This window comes from Myodes glareolus, chromosome 16, assembly GCF_982192425.1.
Source record: "Myodes glareolus chromosome 16, mMyoGla1.1, whole genome shotgun sequence".
NCBI lineage: Eukaryota > Metazoa > Chordata > Mammalia > Rodentia > Cricetidae > Myodes > Myodes glareolus.
In genome coordinates this window covers 74,618,322-74,624,321 of record NC_142041.1, presented here as the reverse complement: position 1 = coordinate 74,624,321, position 6,000 = coordinate 74,618,322, and positions in this window count along the sequence as shown.

Below are 6,000 nucleotides of genomic sequence, written 5' to 3'. Positions count from 1 at the left end.
CTCAAACTCTAACCACTAGTCAAGATGGAATGGACTCACACCTGTGGGCCCCAACAATAGAAATAATCCTATGGTAGGTAGAGTCAGAACAATGCATATGCCTATCAAATATGCTATACTTATAAAAATGCAACATTTAATTGTCAATTATTCCCTTCAAAGTCTGGGTGAGAAAAAGAATTCACAAGATTAGGCTATAAACAAACTGTTTTTTATCTTCCTTTCCTCTGATTAAAGTCAGTTAAAATGCTGTGAAATGTCTTGGAACTTGTGACAGGGGATGGGGAGAAGTGTTTGGTCAAGAGCCAGCAAGAAACTAGGTCCTCAGCCCAATAGACTGAGATACTGAACTATGCATACAACTGTGTATGAATGTAAGATGAAGCCTATCAGCCTTCATTTCTCACCACTAAAGTCAAGGTGTTGACTAAACTTTCTGAAACCCTAGCAGAAATCTATGTTTCTATCTCTTTTTTACCCTCTATAAACTTTCTGCCTTCTTTGGTTAACAACCTCTTTCCCCTTAAAGGTCAAGAGTGTTGAGTCAGGTTGAGTCTCTCATATGGTATCACACTGGCTCTTCCTATATGTTTCCCTCTTGCATTTAAAAGCAACCTAGAGATTATACTTAACCCACACAGATACTCTATTTCAAGGGCCATCTAGTGAAATGTTACACAATTTTAATTCTCCCTTTTTGTGTGCTATTAACATATTTACAGTTTCTAAGGATTAGCTTGGGCATCTCAAATGTTCTCACAATTGTTGGCTATATGAAGTAATGGACTATTATCAATTTAATTAAATAATTCATAATGCACATAATATATATTATATACACATCATTTACAGGAACCAAGAGTTCCTCATTCTTGTAATCATCATGTCATTTTAGTTTGCTTTAAACTCTAAGTTGTGCTGCCAATTTGCCTTAATAACACAGACTATACTCTGGCATTGAAAACAGGCAATCCATGTGAAAAACAACACCCTAGAAACCACTACAGGGGGTGGAAGAGGTTTGGGGCTCTTGCCCACACCCTCTCCAGATAGTTACTCCATTTGATCAGTCCAGTGGAGTAGATTTATGTGGGAGAATTGTCTGTATTCTGTCAATCATATTTTAATAAAATGCTGATTGGCCAGGCAGGCAGTATAGGCAGGAAAGCCAGACAGGAAGTAGGGGTGGAGCAAAGAGACTGGGAGTATTCTGGAAGCAGAAGCTCCTCCGCCACTCCTGCACAGACCACCGAAGAGGCAGCATGTAACTTGCCCAGCTGAGAAAGGTACGGAGCCATGTGGCTAACGTAGATAAGGATAATGGGGTAACATAAGTTACAAGGACTAATAAGAAGCCTGACCTAATGGGCCAATCAGTTTATAATCCTATGAAATCTTGTGAGTGATTTTCTCTTTGGGGCATGCTGGTTGTGGGGTACTGGGCGGGATAGATACCCCAATAAGCCAGCCCTCATGTCACATGTGGCGCCCACGTGGATAACTGAATCCACAGAAAGCTTGAGAAAGCTTAGAAAGAATACAGTAAAGCATGTTTTGTTGGTAGCAGCAATTTCTCGGGTCTGCTCTGCTTGCTAGAGGCAAGCAAATGATCTCATCTAAGAGAGGCTTCTTGACTCAGCTTTAGCTGCAAAACTTTGTAGCTCATTAAGAGGTCCTGCTACAAAACACTTAAACTGTGTTGATGAAAAGCTGAATGCATGCTTTTCAGTTTTCAGTTGTAGCAGGAAAAAAGCTGCACTGTTTTAAAATGCCAGCTTTCTGAGCTGTCCTGCCAGGGCAATCTCTGACTCTTACAGGCAGGCAGTCCAACTGAGTGTGGTCTGTGAGCAGAATGCTGCAGCTTGCTTGCTAGCAAGGACCTTGAAATGCCATGGAGTTGTGGCAGTGAAAGGCTCCAGTGGTACCTCTATCATGAGTCTGGAAAGCTAAGGAATGGACTGGATCTAGCCGTCAAAGCCACGGTTTTAGACTCATGTGGTCAGAAAAACAGAGATATACAGTAAAAAGAGATTCAAAGAGGAAGAAAACCTCTAAATGGTTTACTATGGTTAAAAATATATGTAGGCTAAAGGTTAAAGTTCTTAGGGTTAAAAAGAAAGAAAGAAAGTAGTTGGGTGTTGTAGAACACACCTTTAATCCCAATGCCTGGGAGGCAGAGGTACGTTGACCTCTGAGACTTTAAGGGACAGAGGTAGTTGACCTCTGTGACTTCAAGGTGTGGTAGCACACACCTTTAATCCCAATGCCTGGGAGGCAGAGACAGACAGATCTCTGAGTTCAAGGTGTGGTAGCACACACCTTTAATCCTAGCACTGGGGAAGCAGAGACATGTGGATCTCTGTGAGTTCAAGGTGTGGTAGCAAACACCTTTGAGCCCAGTACTGGGGAGGAAGAGACAGAAGGATTTCTGAGTTAAAGGACAGCCTGGTCTACAGAGTTATTCCAGGACAAAGATATACAGAGAACCAGTCTCAAAAAGTAAAAGTAAAAATAAAGAAATAGAGGTTAAAATAAAGCCACATAAAGATGGAAAATACACAGAGAATCTTGATACTGTATGCTATTATGCTCTCATTGAATTGTTTGAATGCTGAGGAAGGAGAAACATCTGCTAAAAGACTTTTGTTTATAAATGCTGCTGAATTAATCCAATATAAATATTTTGAAAATACCTTGGCTTCAAAATTGAAGTCAAAAGGTATGTTACTTTGGAGAAGAGATTCTGCTTTTGTTTCCACAGAAAACGAGAGGCTCTGGATTTATTCAGAGTTAAGAAAAATCACCTTTGACCATGGGAGGCCACCTGAAAAATCTCCAACAGGGATAGATGGCCCAGATGACAGAGTTCTACATCCAGAACTGATTCAGGACTCCTGCCTGAGATGATCAAGACTCACAGGATACTCCAGTCAGGACTTGATTATAACTCTAAATTTTCTTTAGGTCTCCATAAGATCATCAGCGCCCCCAACCAGCGGAAGTAGCCTGAAATACTATGCCCACATTCCCATCAAATGGACTATGGGTATTTTCCTTTGTTCAAAAAAAAGAGGGAAATGGTGTGGGAGAATTGTCTGTATTCTGTCAATCACATTTTAATAAAACGCTGATTGGCCAGGCAGGCAGTATAGGCAGGAAAGCCAGACAGGAAGTAGGGGTGGAGCAAAGAGACTGGGAGTATTCTGGAAGCAGAAGCTCCTCCGCCACTCCTGCACAGACCACCGAAGAGGCAGCATGTAACTTGCCCAGCTGAGAAAGGTGGCTAACGTAGATAAGGATAATGGGGTAATATAAGTTACAAAGACTAATAACAAGCCTGACCTAATGGGCCAATCAGGTTATAATCTTATGGAGTCCTGTATGTGATTTTCCTTGGGAGTTGCCGGTTGTGGGGTACTGGGAGGGACAGAAACCCCAACAAGCCAGCCCTCATGTTACAGATTTACTTACAGAGATTCTCTTTTTCATATTAATTTATTACTTAACTTATTAATTTGTGTCTAAGTTTGTATGCTCATGAGGGTGTGCACACACATGTAGATTTTCTAAATCATACATTTAGTGTCAGGTCTTTTGTACCACTATCTGGGTCCTAGAACTTGAATTCAGCTTGTCAGTCTTGGCAGCATGGACCTTTCCACAATAAGCTATCTCACTAATACCTATTTACTGAGATTTACTTTATATGACCTCATTCTGAGCTCACTCAGGGACTAAACTGTCTGTTTGTAGGATGATTATTTTTTGGAGAGTCACTGGATGAGAAAAATGAAGCCATTTCAGTTGCCAAGAGGCTGAACAAAAGCATAAAGGAAATTCTTAGGAATCAGATGTCTATGAGGTCTTTGAAAACTTCAAACCTATTCCTACAAATTTACTCCAAAAACCATGCGTACTGGCCAATAAAAGTAGACAGACATTCTGAACAGATACTTCATTGCAGAAGATTGACAGGTGATAAGCATTCATATCTGCAGATAATTCAACATTTTTACCCATTTGGGAAATACCACTGAAAACCATAATGAGGCCATGCTTCAAACAACAAGCACTGAAGGGGATATGGAGAGCTAAGGGCAGGTTAGCCTGAAGTTACACATAAATTAACCTCGAAACTTAGTAATACTACTCTTAATGAAACTAGAGAAGTGAGACCTACACTTACATAAAGACGCATATGTTTCATAATATTCCCAAACTATTAAATTCTGGAAACTACTCAGTTTTTTCAACGGGTGAGTGAATAAACAAACTAACACATTCAACTAATGGAAAACTCACTAGCAATAAGACTGAATGCACTGATACATGCAGAACCATAGATGAATCTTAAATGTATCCTGTTCAGTGGATAAATCAATATCAAAATGATCCGAGCTGTATGGTTCTATCTATACAGCGTATTGGTAAAGATAAGCTACAGGAACAGGAAACATAGAACAATTGGCAGGGGTTAGACATTAGAGAGTTTGATGACAAAGGACAACATGAGAGAGCTATGGAGGGGTCCAGAACTGTTGTACACTCCAATTTTAGTAGTGGTTACACTATTTAAAGTGGTAGAAACAGGCAGACTCTGTTGCACACACCTATAATCCAATCATTCATGAGATGAGGCAAGAGGACTACCAGAGATTTGAGGTCAGTCTCATCTACAAAGTGAATACTAGGCCAGCCATAGCTACACACAAAACACAATCTTGAAAGAAATTCTGTAAGTGTATAATAATGTATGTGTATGGGTCTATGCATATTGTGATGGTTATTACACAATTACATCAGTATGAAAACAGAAGAGGTAAATTTAAGTCTTTGTTTACATCAAAATGTTTACTTAACAACTCCTTTGAATATCAGCACTGCCTGACTAGGGCAAGAATCCTATGAGTGACTGTCAACTTGAGGTTGGTACGGAGAATGCAAGACTAGAGAATTTAGTTTGGGGAAAAATGACTTCTTGCTGCTCTAAAGAACATAAGAACATTCAGTTTAAGATAAAATATATTTTTTCTTATTGCTGATTACTTTAGATGGTAAATAGCAAAAATATACATTTTACTCATGAATCTTTCAAAACTATGAACTAAAAATCTTCCTTACCTGTTGCAGGGTATTTGATCATACTGTAATCCCTGAGATTGTGAAAAATCAATTTCAGTTTTGGTGTGATTCAACCCCAGCAAACACCTTCAACCCAAAAGCTTTTTGCCTAAATACTGTAAACAGGTTTATTAAAGTCAAGTTTACTTAATTAAGAGACAGATCAAACAAGCAGCTGACAGGAAATGAATTTAGGATCATTAAGAAAAAATGATAGAGAGTCAGGGTAGTGAGGAGAATGAAGACAGATACACAGAGAGAGATAGGAAGAGATGGGATCCCAGTGGAGGTCAGCTGGGTATTTTCTCTGTTTCTCTGAGCTAGCAGGCTTTTAACCTAACATCTAGTTCTAGAGTCTTTATTGGTAAAATCAAACAATTGAGATTTTGTCAAAACAAAACACATTAACTCCATCTTGAAAATAACCATGATTTATAGTGTGGCTTTTACTGCCTAGAGCACACAAATATATAACAATTACCATGATTTATAGTGTTTTATTTACTTCCTAGAACAAGTAAATATAAATATGAAACAAACACACATGATTTATAGTGTGGTATTTACAGTCAAGAACATGTAAATATACAAAAGTTACTATGATTTATAATGTGGCATTTACTGCCTAGAACATGTAAAGATATAAAAAACATGATTTACAATTTGGCATTTACTGCCTAGAACATGTAAAGATATAAAAATAACCATGATTAATAGTGTGGCATTTACTGCATAGAACATGAAAATATATAAAAATAACCATGCTGTATAGTGTGTTATTTACTGTCTAGAACATGTAAATCTATACATTTTTTCTGGTGAATATATGAGATTTTTACACTCTGTATGCATTGCTCTTTTATACTCAGTGTCTTCAAC